Below are 15,981 nucleotides of genomic sequence, written 5' to 3'. Positions count from 1 at the left end.
ATAAAGTAGGATAGACTGGTATTATGGTTAAATGATATGAAAGAAAAAAGTGTAACATTTCTTTGAGAATGTACATAGATAAGTTGAAATATATTTTGGGAACATACCTATCAAAGATAATTTGACTTATATTTTAGGGAATACAAATACTCTGATATAAGTTGACTTACATTTGGGAATTCTTCCGACTTAAGATGAAATGTTTGATTCGCGGATAATAAATTATTTATGAAAATATGAGATAAGAATTATATAAGTTTGATATTCAGATGTAAAAGTTGATTTTTATGTCAATAATTAACGGTATGGACATTTAAATTTGGGCTATTAAGCGATAAATTTAAATATGTAAGATTTTGGAATATTTAATAAAGTTAAGAAACAATAACTTAAGTTAAGAAATTAAGGTCATTACCTTAGGTAAATAAAGAGAGTTATGAGATATTGGTGGACATCAAGGGAAGTGTAGCATGCATAATAGGTTATGACTCTTCTTATAGTAAAAAGAAAAATAGGGGAAAGATTTGTAGAGAAAGACATCCAACGAAGCTTGTTTGTATTAAAGCATGTTAGGCTCATAGTTTTGATTAAAGACAGATTTAGTAAAAGAAGAATTGTTTGAGGAATTAATTTCTTCCGTACAATGTTGAAAGAAATTTTAACTAGGTTATTGGGACTTAAGTCAATAGGCTGATAAGGAGTTATGTTCTAAGATTATATATTGATTTTATGTTTGGAGATAGTAATCGTGATAATTTAGAACACAATAAGTATGGATACGCATATATTCAGTGCCGATTTTATTAGTGTACTATGGTAAATTTCAACGTCATTCTGAGAATTGGTTGGTTGGACAAGAATCATGCAGTGTTAGATGGTCGAGGTAAGAATTCCAAACTCCAATCCAAGAATAAATCGTATTTTATGGCAAGGATAAGGAACAAAAATCCTTCCTTTCTGCTTCTCAAACTTAGAAAGCCATGGAGTATGGCTAAGAAGTCTAACTAGCGATAATGAGAGAAGAAAAAGAAGGAATTGAGCTCAAGATATAAAAATATTCCCGTGGTACGAGAGTTCTGGAAGCGTTACTTTGAATTATCTCAGATCGTGAAAGAATTCGAAAGTAACTTTATAGCTCGTGCTGCACCAATATCTAAAGAACCCTAGCAAATGGCTTCAGTTGAACTCAAGGAGATAAAAGTTCGATTCCAAGATTTGTTAGACAAAAACAAATCAGACCAAGTGCCTCTTCTTGGGGAGATTCAATCTTATTGGTACAGAAGAATGGTGAAAGTACAAGATAGTGTGTCATTCGACAAAGTACTATATGAGATCAAGAACAAATGTCATCTTTTAAGAATAGATGACCTTTTCTATCAGTTAAAAGGAGCTAAGATCTTTTCGAAGCTCTATCTAAGATCAGACTATCACAATTGAAGGCCAAGGCAGAGAATATTCCTAAAACAGCCTTAAAAAGAAAAGGGTATGGACACTATGAGTTCATGATAATACCTTTTGGCATGACCAATGCTCCAGCAACATTCATAGAACTCATGAACAGAGTGTTCAAGAAAATTCCTCGGCAAGTTTGTGGTAGCATTTATTGAAGACATTCTTGTATATTCAACAAGTGAGAAAGACCGCAAGGAAGATCTTCGTCTTGCTCCACCGATGCTCAGAGAAAAATAACTAAATACTAAATTTAAGAAATGTGAATTTTGATTAAAAAATGTCACATTCTTCGGTCATATAATATCTGAAATGGGCATATCAGTGGATCACCAATAAGGTGGAGGTAATCATAGACTGGCCTTGATCGAATACTGGAATAGAAATTTGAAGTTTTCGGGATTATTTGGCTATTAAGAAAATGTGTTGAAGGATTTTCTTCCGCTCACCAAGCTCACTCAGAAGAACTCTAAATTCAATTAGAGTGAAGAATGTGAGAAGAGTTTTTAGATCTTGAAAAAGAAACTCGTTTCTACGCTAGTATTAGTACTTCCTGAAGAAGGCAAGAATTTCACAATTTACAATGATGCATCAAAAGAGGATTGTGATGTGTTCTCATTCAAGAGGGCAATTAATTGCCTATGCATCGATGAAATTAAAACCATGTGAGCAAAATTATCCAACACATGATAGTGAATTAGCCACAATTATATTTGAGCCAAAGATCTAGAGAATCAATTTCTTTAGTGTCAAATGTGTGAAATTTATCAATCATCAAAGCCTCAAATACTATTCACACAAAAGGAATTAAACATGAGACAAAGACGGTGGATCGAACTATTGAAGATATTTTAGGGCGTGTGCCATGGACCTCGGACTCCAATAAACACCCCCCTTTGATTGAATTTGCCGATAACAATAATTATCATGGAAGTATTGAAATCAGAGAGAAAGCTATCATGGTACTTGAATTGTTGATAAAGTAGCTATTATCAAGGAAAAACGCAAGGCAGCTCATGATCGACAAAAGAGCTGGGCTTATTTAAAGTGAAGACCGTTGGAGTTTGAAAATGGTGTGAAAGCTTATGTTAAAGTTTCCCCAATGAAAGGAGTGGTTCGATTCAGCAATTCTAGAAAGATAACTCCAAGATATGTCGGACCCTTCGAAATACTGAGAAAAATGGGAAACCTAGCTTATCAGCGGGCTTTACCACCAGGCATGTCAAGGATTTACAACGTCTTCCATGTCTCACAGCTAAGGAAGTATGTCTCATATCCAAGTAGCATTCTTGAAATTGAACCGCTACTAATCAAAGGAAATGTGAACGAGGAAATGAAATATGAAGAAGTCCTTATTCAAGTAACACCAAATACCAAGTGCTGAGATGTCCGAACAATTCCATATGTCAAGATACAATGGTCGAATCATATGGAACGAGAAGCAACTTGGGAATTTGAAGAACGTATGCGCACTCGGCACCCTCACTTTTTAAAGATTTATCTAACTCAAGTTTCGAGGACGAAACTTCCAATAAGGAGGGTGGGATGTGAGAACCCGGATTTTTCAAAGCAAAGCACCTCAAAAAGCTCGAAAAGTAGCTCAAAAAGAAGCTGAGGCAATGCAAAACCTTGAGAATTGAGGGTACGCCACTCGGAAGAGGAAACCCTTACCTCACAAGCTAAAACCCTCAGCTCAAGGAAGCTCCAAGATTCTTGGAAAAGAAACCCCATGCTCATGAGCTCAATCTTTTAGCTCAATGAAGCTCATTCTTTCTTGTCCTAAAAGAATAAAAAAATAGAGCTAGGAGGAGAGCTAAAGCATTGGAAAATTTTAATGTGCAAGAAATTACCCTTGAGTAAACCAAGGAGAAGAGCTAAAGGATTGGACATATTTATGACCATTGAGTTAACCAAATAAGGAGCTAAAAGAACTAAAGGTTTGGAAAAACTTATTATACAAGTGATGACTATTGAGTTAACCAAGAAAGGGAGCTAAGGGAAGAGCTAAGAGGCTTGGACCAATTTATTGTGCAAGAATGGACTCTTTAGTAAACCAAGGTGACCTTTGATGCTTGAGTTAACCTTGACCACATTGATGGCTTGCTTGGGCTCCAATATTTCGGTCATGGGGAGGGGAAAAGACCATACTTCACCTATAAATACCACCTCAACATGCTAAAGAAATCACACCCAAAAATCAGCAAGAAAAATTGGCTCCTTTCCCTCCAAAACCACCTCTCGGCTGTCGCTTGCAAGAAGAAAGAAGGAGGAGTTGTTCCGGCTTTTCAATGCTGTGATTTGCTATCCACATCGTTGTGAAGATCATCTCCTGGTTCGGTCATCACTTGGCCGAAATTCAACAAGTTTCGTTCGCCAAAGTTCTGCACATTTCGAACCGTAACTTCGAGAGTACTGTAAGTGGGTTTTTGATATGTATATTCGTTTGTATTTTTAAATCTTTAATATATAAGTTATGACATGCATGAATGTGTCCTCTTTTTTTGAAAACAGCATGATGACCGTCTTTTAAAATTTCGATCGATTATGTGTTTTCCTCTATGCTTCGAAATTCGTTGGTTTCGCTGAATCCGTCTGAAACTCTGATATCTGAAAACTCTGATAAGTTCTGTCTGGTAAACTTTGAATTCTGTGTTGCACTATTACAACTCGATTTGAAATGGGACGAGAATTGTAATTCTGTCTGGCCCCCATTGGTGGGTATAAAACCATGTTCTGTCTGGCCCCCATCGGTGGGTATAAAACCGTGTTCTGGCCTCAACCCTTAGAGGACTAACATATTGGGGACAATTTGACCATGGAAATGAGATGAGTAACAGTGTTCTGTCTGTTCCGATCTGTTCTGTTCAGAATTGTTCTGATCTGTTTCTGAACTGCTCTGAATCTTCTGATAACCTCTGTCTCATATTTATTTCGTTTCTGTTATGATGAGTTAAAAGTGATAAGATTTGATAGTTTGTTAAAGAAATGTTTTAAAGATTAAGTTCTATATGTATCATTGGAAATCGATCGACCCCCACTTGCTGAGTGTTTCCCAAAACACTCACCCCTTACAAATTTCAGATTAAAATGAAGAGTAACTGAATGAGGAGGAACAAGAAGCCTTCTGGGGATGGTTGCCGATGAGCAAGATACAAGAAATCAAGACTTTATTTTCCTTTTGTTCAGTTTTCGCATTTGCAACTCTGATTATTCTTATTCTATTGTCAATGTAAAGACAATGTTTTATTTATGAAAAAGACTGGTTTTAGTCATTTCGATACGAGGCGTAATTGTTTAAAACTAATTGTTAAAACAATGCCGGATGTCACATGCTCTTCGAACACGGGGCGTGACAACTTCCCGGGGGTGACCCATCCTAGTACTGCTCTCGCCCAAGCACGCTTAACTTCGGACTTCTGATAGGATCCGGTGCATTAGTGCTGGTATGATCGCACCCGACATTGAGTGGATGTTTATTCTTATATCCCTCGAGTACGTGTGGAGCGCGCGGCGATGGACAACACGCGGCACTGCTCTCGCCCAATAAGAACCATGAAGTTAAGAGTTCTGGCGCGATGGCAGAGCTAGGATGGGTGACCTCCCCGAGAAGTCCTCGTGTCGCGACGGTTTACGTAAATTATGGCTAAACAGTCGAAATAATTGTTTTTAATGAGTTAACCGTCTCCGGAGTAATCTGCGTCATACCATTTCGCACAGAACTGGCTCAGGACAACAAAAATCGCTAAATGTTTCCAGAAAATAGAAAAAAAAATAAGAATAAGGAAATAGCGAATGTAAAGATATTATTATGCCTGGGATACGATAAAATGGATCCGAAATCGAATTTCGGACTTCCTAAGGGGATTTCTCGAGGAAACATAAGCTTAACAGAAGCGGAAAATCGTAAATTAGTGGGTCTTAAAGAAGGAATTCGGCTAAAATCTCGCCAGCTCATTGCGGAGTAATGAGTCTCGTTCGTTTGCCCGTTTACAATCAAATTAAGCTAAAATTTTGTCCAAATCCGGCAGTGCCCGAGCTACGTTGATTTCACATGTCTTATCTGGTCCCAATCGAGATTCAGATGATTTGAGCCGAAAATTATCTGTCAACAAGTAATCAAAAATCGAAAAACACAAAAAGGGGTGCAACATGAGGACTTCCCAAGGGGTTACCCATCCTAGTACTGTTCTCGCCCAAGCACGCTTAACTTCAGAGTTCTGATGGGATCCGGTGCATTAGTGCTGGTATGATCGCGCCAGACATTGAGTGGGATGTTTATTCTTATATACCTCGAGTACGTGTGGCGCGGGCGGAGATGGACAACACGCGGCACTGCTCTCGCCCAATCAGAACCATGAAGTTAAGCGTTCTGGCGCAATGGCAGAGCTAGGATGGGTGACTTCCCCGGGAAGTCCTCGTGTCGCGACGGTTTACGTAAATTATGGCTAAAACTGTCAAAATAATTGTTTTTAATGAGTTAACGGTCTCCGGAGTAATCTGCGTCATACCCTTTCGCACAGAACTGGCTCACGACAACAAAAATCGCTAAAGGTTTCCAGAAAATAGAAAAAAAAATAAGAATAAGAAAATAGCGAATGTAAAGCTATTATTATGCCTGGGATACGATAAAATGGAACCGGAATCGAATTTCAAACTACCTAAGCGGATTTCTCGAGGAAACGGAAGCTTAACAGAAGCGAAAAATCGCAAATTAGAGGGTTTTAGAGAAGGAATTCGGCTAAAATCTCGTTAGCTCATTGCGGAGTAATGAGTCTCGTTCGTTTGCCTGTTTACAATCAAATTAGGCTACAATTTTGTCCAAATCCGGCAGTGCCCGAGCTACTTTGATTTCGCATGTCTTATCTGGTCTCGATCGAGATTCAGATGATTTGAGCCAAAAATCGTCTGTCAACAAGTAATCAAAAATAAAAAAACACGAAAAGGGGCGCAACACGAGGACTTCCCAGGGGGTCACCCATCCTAGTACTGCTCTCGCCCAAGCAAGCTTAACTTCGGAGTTCTGATGGGATCTAGTGCATTAGTGCGGGTATGATCGCACCCGAAATTGAGTGGGATGTTTATTCTTATATCCCTCGAGTACGTGTGTAGCGGGCGGCGATGGACAACACGCGGCACTGCTCTCGCCCAATCAGAACCATGAAGTTAAGCGTTCTGGAGCGATGGCAGAGCTAGGATGGGTGACCTCCCTGGGAAGTCCTCGTGTCGCGACCGTTTACTTAAATTATGGATAAAACAGTCGAAATAATTGTTTTTAATGAGTTAACCGTCTCCGGAGTAATCTGCGTCATACCCTTCCGCAGAGAACCGACTCACGACAACAAAAATCGCTAAATGTTTCTAGAAAATAGAAAAAAAATAATAAGAAGAAAATAACGAATGTAAGCTATTATTATGCCTGGGATATGATAAAATGGAACCAGAATCGAATTTCGGACATCCTAAACGGATTTCTCGAGGAAACGGAAGCTTAACAGAAGCGGAAAATCCCAAATTAGAGCGTCTTAGAGAAGAAATTCGGCTAAAATCTCGCCAGCTCAGTGCGGAGAATGAGTCACGTTCGTTTGCCCGTTTACAATCAAATTAGGCTACAATTTTTTCCAAATCTGGCTGTGCCCCGAGCTACGTTGATTTCACATGTCTTATCTAGTCCCGATCGAGATTCAGATGATTTGAGCCAAAAATCGTCTATCAACAAGTAATCAAAAATAGAAAAACACGAAAAGGGGTGCAACACGAGGACTTCCCAGGGGGTCCACCCATCCTAGTACTGCTCTCGCCCAAGAACGCTTAACTTCGGAGTTCTGATTGGATCCGGTGAATTAGTGCTGGTATGATCGCACCCGACATTGAGTGGGATGTTTATTCTTATATCCCTCGAGTACGTGTGGAGTGGGCGGCGATGGACAACACGTGGCACTGCTCCCGCCCAATCAGAACCATGAAATTAAGCGTTCTGGCGCGATGGCAGAGCTAGGATCGGTGACCTCCCTGGGCAGTCCTCGTGTCCCGACCGTTTACGTAAATTATGGCTAAACAGTCGAAATAATTTTTTTTAATGAGTTAACCGTCTTCGGAGTAATCAGCGTCATACCCTTTCGCACAGAACTGGCTCACGACAACAAAAATCGCTAAATGTTTCCAGAAAATAGAAAAAAAATAATAATAAGAAAATAGCGAATGTAAAGCTATTATTATCCCTGGGATATGATAAATGGAACCGAAATCAAATTTCGGACTTCCTAAGCTGATTTCTCGAGGAAACGGAAGCTTAACAGAAGCGGAAAATCGCAAATTAGAGAAGGAATTCAGCTAAAATCTCGTCAGCTCATTGCGGAGTAATGAATCTCGTTCGTTTGCCTGTTTACAATCAAATATGGCTACAATTTTGTCCAAATCCGGCAGCGCCCGAGCTACGTTCATTTCACATGTCTTATCTAGTCCCGATCGAGATTCAGATGATTTGAGCCGAAAATCATCTGTCAACAAGTAATCAAAAATAGAAAAACACGAAAAGGGGTGCAACACGAGGACTTCTCAGGGGATCACCCATCCTAGTACTGCTCTCGCCCTAGCACGCTTAACTTCGGAATTCTGATGGGATCCGGTGCATTAGTGCTGGTATGATCGCACCCGACATTGAGTGGAATGTTTATTCTTATATCCATCGAGTACGTGTGGAAGCGGGCGGCGATGGACAACACGTGGCACTGCTCTCGACCAATCAGAACCATGAAGTTAATCGTTCTGGCGCGATGCCAGAGCTAGGATGGGTGACCTCCCTGGGAAGTCCTCGTGTCGCGACCGTTTATGTAAATTATGGATAAACAGTCGAAATAATATTTTTTAATGAGTTAACCGTCTCCGGAGTAATCTGCGTTATACCCTTCCGCACAGAGTCGGCTCACGACAACAAAAATCGCTAAATGTTTCCAGAAAATAGAAAAAAAATAAGAAAAAGAAAATAGCAAACGTAAAGCTATTATTATGCCTGAGATACGATAAAATGGAACCGGAATTGAATTTCGGACTTAGAGAAGGAATTTGGCTAAAAGGAAACTTAACAGAAGCGGAAAATCGCAAATTAGAGGGTCTTAGAGAAGGAATTTGGCTAAAATCTCGCCAGCTCATTGCGTAATAATGAGTCTCGTTCGTTTGCCTGTTTAAAATCAAATTTGGCTACAATTTTGTCCAAATTCGGCAGTGCCCGAGCTACGTTGATTTCACATGTCATATCTGGTACCGATCGAGATTCAGATGATTTGAGCCCAAAATTGTTCTGTCAACAAGTAATCAAAAATAGAAAAACACGAAAAGGGGTGCAACACGAGGACTTCCCAGGGGGTCACCCATCCTAGTACTGTTCTCGTCCAAGAACGCTTAACTTCGTAGTTCTGATGGGATCCGGTGCATTGGTGCTTGTATGATCGCACCCGACATTGAGTGGTATGTTTATTCTTATATCTCTCGAGTACGTGTGGAGCGGGCGGCGACGGACAACACGCGACACTGCTCTCGCCCAATCATAACATGAAGTTAAGCGTTCTGGCGTGATGGCAGAGCTAGGATGGGTGACCTCCCTGGGAAGTCCTCGTGTCGCGACCGTTTATGTAAATTATGAGTTAACCGTCTCCGGAGTAATCTGCGTCATATCCTTTCGCACAGAACTGGCTCACGACAACAAAAATCGCTAAATGTTTCCAGAAAATAGAAAAAAAAATAGTAATAAGAAAATAGCGAATGTAAAGCTATTATTATGCTTGGGATACGATAAAATGGAACCGCAATCGAATTTGGGACTTCCTAAGCGGATTTCTCGAGGAAACGGAAACTTAACAGAAGCGGAAAATAGCAAATTTGAGGGTCTTAGAAAAGGAATTCGGCTAAAATCTCGCCAGCCCATTGCGGAGTCTCGTTCGTTTGCCCGTTTACAATAAAATTAAGCTACAATTTTGTCCAAATCCCGCAGTGTCCGAGCTACGTTGATTTCACATGTCTTATCTGGTCTTGATCGAGATTCAGATGATTTGAGCCGAAAATCATTTGTCAACAAGTAATCAAAATATAAAAAACGAAAAGGGGTGCAACACGAGGAATTCCCAGGGGATCACCCGTCCTAGTACTGCTCTCGCCCAAGCACGCTTAACTTCGGAGTTCTGATGGGATCCGGTGCATTGGTGCTGGTATGATCGCACCCGACATTGAGTGGGATGTTTATTCTTAAATTCATCGAGTACCTGTGGAGCGGGCGGCGATGGACAACACGCGGCACGGCTCTCGACCAATCAGAACCATGAAGTTAAGCGTTCTGGCGCGATGGCAGAGTTAGGATGGGTGACCTCCCTGGGAAGTCCTCGTGTCGCGACCGTTTACGTAAATTTTAACTAAACAGTCGAAATATATATTTTAATGAGTTAACCGTCTCCGGAGTAATCTGCGTCATACCCTTCCGCACAGAACCGGCTCACGACAACAAAATCGTTAAATGTTCCCAGAAAATAGAAAAAAAATAAGAAGAAGAAAATAGCGAATGTAAAGCTATTATTATGCCTGGAATATGATAAAATGGAACCTGAATCGAATTTCGAACTTCCTAAGCGGATTTCTCGTAGGAAACGGAAGCTTTAACAGAAGCGGAAATCGCAAATTAGACGGTCTTAGAGAAAGAATTCGGCTAAAATCTCGTCTGCTCATTGCGGAATAATGAGTCTCGTTCGTTTGCCCGTTTACAATCAAATTATGGCTACAATTTTGTCCAATACGGCAGTGCCTGAGCTACGTTGATTTCACATGTCTTATCTGGTCCCGATCGAGATTCAGGTGATTTGAGCCGAAAATCGTCTGTCAACAAGTAATCAAAAATAGAAAAACACGAAGAGGGGCGCAACACAAGGACTTCCCAGGGGGTCGGTCACCCATCCTAGTACTGCTCTCGCCCAAGCACGCTTAACTTCTGAGTTCTGATTGAATCCGGTGCATTAGTGCTGGTATGATCGCACCCGACATTGATTAGGATGTTTATTCTTATATCTCTCGAGTACGTGTGAAGCGGGCGGAGATGTACAACACGCGGCACTGTTCTCGCCCTATCAGAACCATGAAGTTAAGCGTTCTGGCACGATGGCAGAGCTAGGATGGGTGTCCTCCCTGGGAAGTCCTCGTGTCACGAGCATTTACGTAAATTATGGCTAAAACAGTTGAAATAATTGCTTTTAATGAGTTAACCAACTCTGGAGTAATCTGCGTCATACCCTTCGGCACAGAACAGGCTCACGACAACAAAAATCGCTAAATGTTCCCAGAAAATAGAAAAAAAATAAGAAGGAGAAAATAGCGAATGTAAAGCTAATATTATGCCTGGGATACGATAAAATGGAACCGGAATCAAATTTCAAAATTTCTAAGCGGATTTCTCGAGGAAACGAAAGCTTAAAAGAAGCGGAAAATCGCAAATTAGAGGGTCTTAGAGAAGGAATTCGGCTAAAATCTCTTTAGCTCATTGCGGAGTAATAAGTCTCGTTCGTTTGCCCGTTTACAATCAAATTAGACTACAATTTTGTCCAAATCCGGCAGTGCCCGAGCTACGTTTATTTCACATGTCTTATCTTATCCCGATCGAGATTCAGATGATTTGAGCCGAAAATCGTTTCAACAAGTAATAAAAAATAGAAAAACACGAAAAGGGGCAACACGAGTACTTCCCAGGGGGTCACCCATCCTAGTACTGCTCTCGCCTAAGAACGCCTAACTTCGGAGATCTGATGGGATCCGGTGCATTAGTGCGGGTATAATCGCACCCGACATTGAGTGGGATGTTTATTCTTATATCCCTCGAGTACGTGAGGCTCGGGCGGCAATGGACAACACGCGGCACTGCTCTTGCCCAATCAAAACCATGAAGTAAGCGTTCTTGCGCGGTGGCAGAGCTAGGATGGGTGACCTCTCTGAGAAGTCCTCGTGTCGCGACCATTTATGTAAATTATGGCTAAAACAGTCGAAATAATTGTTTTTAATGAGTTAACCGACTCTGAAGTTATATGCGTCATACCCTTCCGCACAAAACCGGCTCACGATGGCAGAGCTAGGATGGGTGTCCTCCCTGGGAAGTCCTCGTGTCACGACCATTTACGTAAATTATGGCTAAAACAGTCGAAATAATTGCTTTTAATGAGTTAACCAACTCTGGAGTAATGCGTCATACCCTTCGGCACAGAACCGGCTCACGAAAACAAAAATCGCTAAATGTTCCCAGAAAATAGAAAAAAAAATAAGAAGAAGAAAATAGCGAATGTAAAGCTATTATTATGCCTGGGATACGATAAAATCGAAATGGGGTACAACACGAAGACTTCCCAGGGGGTCACCCATTCTAGTACTGCTCTCGCCCAAGCACGCTTAACTTCGGAGTTCTGATAAGATCCGGTGCATTAGTGTTGGTAAGATCGCACCCGACATTGAGTGGGATGTTTATTCTTATATCCCTCAAATACGTGTGGAGCGGGCGGCGATGGACAACCCGCGGCACTGCTCCCGCCCAATCAGAACCATGAAGTTAAGCGTTCTGGCGCGATGGCAAAGCTAGGATGCGTGACCTCCCTGAGAAGTCCTCGTGTCGCGACCGTTTGCGTAAATTATGGCTAAAACAGTCGAAATAATTGTTTTAAATGAGTTAACCGTCTTTGGAGTAATCTGCGTTATACCCTTCCGCACAGAACCAGCTCACGACAACAAAAATCGCTAAATGTTCTAAGAAAATAGAAAAAAATAAGAATAAGAAAATAGCGAATGTAAAGCTATTATTATCCCTGGGATACGATAAAATGGAACCGAAATCGAATTTCGGACTTCTAAAGCGGATTTCTCGAGGAAACGGAAGCTTAACAGAAGCGGAAAATCGCAAATTAGATGGTCTTAGAGAAGGAATTTGGCTAAAATCTCGTCAGCTTATTGCGGAGTAATGAGTCTCGTTCGTTTGCCCGTTTACAATCAAATAAGGCTACAATTTAGTCCAAATCCGGCAGTGCCCGAGCTACGTTGATTTCACATGTCTTATCTGGTCCCGATCGAGATTCAGTTGATTTGAGCCGAAAATCTTCTGTCAACAAGTAATAAAAAATTGAAAAACACGAAAAGGGGTGCAACACGAGGACTTCCCAGGGGGTCACCCATCCTAGTACTGCTCTCGCCCAACCACGCTTAACTTCAGATGTCTGATGGGATCCGGTGCATTAGTGTTGGTTTGATCGCACCCGACATTGAGTGGGATGTTCATTCTTATATCCCTCGAGTACATGTGGAGCGGGCGGCGATGGACAACTCGCGGCACTGCTTTCGCCCAATCATAACCATGAAGTTAAGCGTTCTGGCACGATGGCAGAGCTAGGATGCGTGACCTCCCTGAGAAGTCCTCGTGTCGCGACCGTTTGCGTAAATTATGGCTAAAACGGTCGAAATAATTGTTTTAAATGAGTTAACCGTCTCCGGAGTAATCCGCGTTATACCCTTCCGCACAGAACCAGCTCACGACAACAAAAATCGCTAAATGTTCTAAGAAAATAGAAAAAAATAAGAATAAGAAAATAGCGAATGTAAAGCTATTATTATACCTGGGATACGATAAAATAGAACCGAAATCGAATTTCGGACTTCCAAAGCGGATTTCTCGAGGAAACGGAAGCTTAGCAGAAGCGGAAAATCGCAAATTAGATGGTCTTAGAGAAGGAATTTGGCTAAAATCTCGTCAGCTCATTGCGGAGTAATGAGTCTCGTTCGTTTGCCCGTTTACAATCAAATAAGGCTACAATTTAGTCCAAATCCGGCAGTGCCCGAGCTACGTTTATTTCACATGTCTTATCTGGTCCCGATCGAGATTCAGTTGATTTGAGCCGAAAATCTTCTGTCAACAAGTAATAAAAAATTGAAAAACACGAAAAGGGGTGCAACACGAGGACTTTCCAGGGGGTCACCCATCCTAGTACTGCTCTCGCCCAACCACGCTTAACTTCAGATGTCTGATGGGATCCGGTGCATTAGTGTTGGTTTGATCGCACCCGACATTGAGTGGGATGTTCATTCTTATATCCCTCGAGTACATGTGGAGCGGGCGGCGATGGACAACTCGCGGCACTGCTCTCGCCAATCATAACCATGAAGTTAAGCGTTATGGCACGATGGCAGAGCTAGGATGCGTGACCTCCCTTAGAAGCCCTCGTGTCACGACCGTTTACGTAAATTATGGCTAAAACAGTCGAAATAATTGTTTTTAATGAGTTAACCGTCTCCGGAGTAATCTGCGTTATACCTTCCGCACAGAACCAGCTCACGACAACAAAAATCGCTAAATGTTCTAAGAAAATAGAAAAAAATAAGAATAAGAAAATAGCGAATGTAAAGCTATTATTATACCTGGGATACGATAAAATAGAACCGAAATCGAATTTCGGACTTCCAAAGCGGATTTCTCGAGGAAACGGAAGCTTAGCAGAAGCGGAAAATCGCAAATTAGATGGTCTTAGAGAAGGAATTTGGCTAAAATCTCGTCAGCTCATTGCGGAGTAATGAGTCTCGTTCGTTTGCCCGTTTACAATCAAATAAGGCTACAATTTAGTCCAAATCCGGCAGTGCCCGAGCTACGTTGATTTCACATGTCTTATCTGGTCCCGATCGAGATTCAGTTGATTTGAGCCGAAAATCTTCTGTCAACAAGTAATAAAAAATTGAAAAACACGAAAAGGGGTGCAACACGAGGACTTTCCAGGGGGTCACCCATCCTAGTACTGCTCTCGCCCAACCACGCTTAACTTCAGATGTCTGATGGGATCCGGTGCATTAGTGTTGGTTTGATCGCACCCGACATTGAGTGGGATGTTCATTCTTATATCCCTCGAGTACATGTGGAGCGGGCGGCGATGGACAACTCGCGGCACTGCTCTCGCCCAATCATAACCATGAAGTTAAGCGTTATGGCACGATGGCAGAGCTAGGATGCGTGACCTCCCTTAGAAGCCCTCGTGTCACGACCGTTTACGTAAATTATGGCTAAAACAGTCGAAATAATTGTTTTTAATGAGTTAACCGTCTCCGGAGTAATCTGCGTTATACCTTTCCGCACAGAACCAGCTCACGACAACAAAAATCGCTAAATGTTCTAAGAAAATAGAAAAAAATAAGAATAAGAAAATAGCGAATGTAAAGCTATTATTATACCTGGGATACGATAAAATAGAACCGAAATCGAATTTCGGACTTCCAAAGCGGATTTCTCGAGGAAACGGAAGCTTAGCAGAAGCGGAAAATCGCAAATTAGATGGTCTTAGAGAAGGAATTTGGCTAAAATCTCGTCAGCTCATTGCGGAGTAATGAGTCTCGTTCGTTTGCCCGTTTACAATCAAATAAGGCTACAATTTAGTCCAAATCCGGCAGTGCCCGAGCTACGTTGATTTCACATGTCTTATCTGGTCCCGATCGAGATTCAGTTGATTTGAGCCGAAAATCTTCTGTCAACAAGTAATAAAAAATTGAAAAACACGAAAAGGGGTGCAACACGAGGACTTCCTAGGGGGTCACCCATCCTAGTACTGCTCTCGCCCAACCACGCTTAACTTCAGATGTCTGGTGGGATCCGGTGCATTAGTGTTGGTTTGATCGCACCCGACATTGAGTGGGATGTTCATTCTTATATCCCTCGAGTACATGTGGAGCGGGCGGCGATGGACAACTCGCGGCACTGCTCTCGCCCAATCATAACCATGAAGTTAAGCGTTCTGGCACGATGGCAGAGCTAAGATGGGTGACCTCCCTGGGAAGTCCTCGTGTCGCGACCGTTTACGTAAATTATGGCTAAAACAGTCGAAATAATTGTTTTTAATGAGTTAACCGTCTCCGGAGTAATCTGCGTCATACCCTTCCGCACGGAACCGGCTCACGACAACAAAAATTGCTAAATGTTCTAAGAAAATAGAAAAAAATAAGAATAAGAAAATAGCGAATGTAAAGCTATTATTATCCCTGGGATACGATAAAATGGAACCGAAATCGAATTTCGGACTTCCAAAGCTGATTTCTCGAGGAAACAGAAGCTTAACAGAAGCGGAAAATCGCAAATTAGAGGGTCTTAAAGAAGGGATTCGGCTAAAATCTTGCCAGCTCATTGCGGAGTAATGAGTCTCGTTCGTTTGCCTTTTTACAATCAAATTAGGCTAAAATTTTGTCCAAATCCAGCAGTGCCCGAGCTACGTTGATTTAACATCTCTTATCCGGTCCCGATCGAGATTCAGATGATTTGATCCGAAAATCGTTTGTCAACAAGTAATCAAAAATAGAAAAACACGAAAAGGAGTGGCAACACAAGGACTTCCCAGGGGGTCACCCATCCTAGTGCTGGTCTCGCCCAAGCACGCTTAACTTTGGAGTTCTGATGGGATCCGGTGAATTAGTGCTGGTATGATCGCACCCGACATTGAGTGGGATGTTTATTTTTATATACCTCGAGTACGTGTGGCGCGGGCGGAGATG

The 15,981-nt window shown here is 41.7% G+C and overlaps 14 non-coding genes and 1 pseudogene across 14 annotated transcripts; all 15 read right to left on the bottom strand.

Annotated features, from left to right (window-relative positions):
- Window positions 1–4,786: 4,786 nt before the first annotated feature.
- Window positions 4,787–4,906, bottom strand: LOC142512603 (5S ribosomal RNA; annotated as a pseudogene).
- A 682-nt stretch (window positions 4,907–5,588) lies between these two features.
- LOC142506634 (5S ribosomal RNA) lies at window positions 5,589–5,707 on the bottom strand. The gene has a single exon (XR_012804920.1). It is a non-coding gene; the product is annotated as a 5S ribosomal RNA (ribosomal RNA).
- A 684-nt stretch (window positions 5,708–6,391) lies between these two features.
- Window positions 6,392–6,510, bottom strand: LOC142515665 (5S ribosomal RNA). The gene has a single exon (XR_012811499.1). It is a non-coding gene; the product is annotated as a 5S ribosomal RNA (ribosomal RNA).
- Window positions 6,511–7,192: 682 nt separating this feature from the next.
- On the bottom strand, window positions 7,193–7,312 carry LOC142507157 (5S ribosomal RNA). The gene has a single exon (XR_012805419.1). It is a non-coding gene; the product is annotated as a 5S ribosomal RNA (ribosomal RNA).
- A 671-nt stretch (window positions 7,313–7,983) lies between these two features.
- LOC142513432 (5S ribosomal RNA) lies at window positions 7,984–8,102 on the bottom strand. The gene has a single exon (XR_012809379.1). It is a non-coding gene; the product is annotated as a 5S ribosomal RNA (ribosomal RNA).
- Window positions 8,103–8,783: 681 nt separating this feature from the next.
- LOC142508420 (5S ribosomal RNA) lies at window positions 8,784–8,902 on the bottom strand. The gene has a single exon (XR_012806632.1). It is a non-coding gene; the product is annotated as a 5S ribosomal RNA (ribosomal RNA).
- A 643-nt stretch (window positions 8,903–9,545) lies between these two features.
- Window positions 9,546–9,664, bottom strand: LOC142513614 (5S ribosomal RNA). The gene has a single exon (XR_012809552.1). It is a non-coding gene; the product is annotated as a 5S ribosomal RNA (ribosomal RNA).
- Window positions 9,665–10,345: 681 nt separating this feature from the next.
- On the bottom strand, window positions 10,346–10,468 carry LOC142510095 (5S ribosomal RNA). Its single transcript, XR_012808227.1, has one exon. It is a non-coding gene; the product is annotated as a 5S ribosomal RNA (ribosomal RNA).
- A 679-nt stretch (window positions 10,469–11,147) lies between these two features.
- LOC142509998 (5S ribosomal RNA) lies at window positions 11,148–11,266 on the bottom strand. The gene has a single exon (XR_012808140.1). It is a non-coding gene; the product is annotated as a 5S ribosomal RNA (ribosomal RNA).
- Window positions 11,267–11,798: 532 nt separating this feature from the next.
- Window positions 11,799–11,917, bottom strand: LOC142508185 (5S ribosomal RNA). Its single transcript, XR_012806412.1, has one exon. It is a non-coding gene; the product is annotated as a 5S ribosomal RNA (ribosomal RNA).
- A 682-nt stretch (window positions 11,918–12,599) lies between these two features.
- Window positions 12,600–12,718, bottom strand: LOC142506485 (5S ribosomal RNA). The gene has a single exon (XR_012804776.1). It is a non-coding gene; the product is annotated as a 5S ribosomal RNA (ribosomal RNA).
- A 682-nt stretch (window positions 12,719–13,400) lies between these two features.
- LOC142508379 (5S ribosomal RNA) lies at window positions 13,401–13,519 on the bottom strand. The gene has a single exon (XR_012806593.1). It is a non-coding gene; the product is annotated as a 5S ribosomal RNA (ribosomal RNA).
- Window positions 13,520–14,199: 680 nt separating this feature from the next.
- LOC142508378 (5S ribosomal RNA) lies at window positions 14,200–14,318 on the bottom strand. Its single transcript, XR_012806592.1, has one exon. It is a non-coding gene; the product is annotated as a 5S ribosomal RNA (ribosomal RNA).
- A 682-nt stretch (window positions 14,319–15,000) lies between these two features.
- Window positions 15,001–15,119, bottom strand: LOC142509309 (5S ribosomal RNA). The gene has a single exon (XR_012807489.1). It is a non-coding gene; the product is annotated as a 5S ribosomal RNA (ribosomal RNA).
- A 683-nt stretch (window positions 15,120–15,802) lies between these two features.
- Window positions 15,803–15,921, bottom strand: LOC142508923 (5S ribosomal RNA). The gene has a single exon (XR_012807120.1). It is a non-coding gene; the product is annotated as a 5S ribosomal RNA (ribosomal RNA).
- Between the last annotated feature and the right edge of the window lie 60 nt (window positions 15,922–15,981).

This window comes from Primulina tabacum, chromosome 10 (genome assembly GCF_025594145.1).
Source record: "Primulina tabacum isolate GXHZ01 chromosome 10, ASM2559414v2, whole genome shotgun sequence".
Taxonomy (NCBI): domain Eukaryota; kingdom Viridiplantae; phylum Streptophyta; class Magnoliopsida; order Lamiales; family Gesneriaceae; genus Primulina; species Primulina tabacum.
Note: the sequence above shows the minus strand (reverse complement) of the source record. Positions and strands in the feature narration are given on the sequence as shown.